Consider the following 361-nt stretch of genomic DNA (forward strand, 5'->3'; position numbering starts at 1 on the left):
GTCCAACCCATGCTAGCATGGAAAGCAGACGTTAAACGATGATGATGAAGTGAATATTTGTGAATTTGGTATATTGATATAGTTTGTCATGTTTAATCTGACTCTGATTCATTTATTCTAGAAAAATTTGAGAAAAATGTTACAGAGGTTTAAAGTTTGATCGTTTTTACCCAATCAAGACAATAGGATTTGTGCATGATAGCAGACATTAGAAGACAAAGTTTTAAACAAAAATGAAAGCAACTGCATGCCATATGAAGAGAGTGGGGGAGCAGCATGTGTGAGAGACAATACATATACAGAGAGAACGTGATCTATAAGTTGAGTTATTTCTCATGGCAAATTTTTTTTTTTTTTTTTT

Source organism: Octopus bimaculoides, chromosome 6 (assembly GCF_001194135.2).
Source record: "Octopus bimaculoides isolate UCB-OBI-ISO-001 chromosome 6, ASM119413v2, whole genome shotgun sequence".
Classification (NCBI taxonomy): Eukaryota; Metazoa; Mollusca; class Cephalopoda; order Octopoda; family Octopodidae; genus Octopus; species Octopus bimaculoides.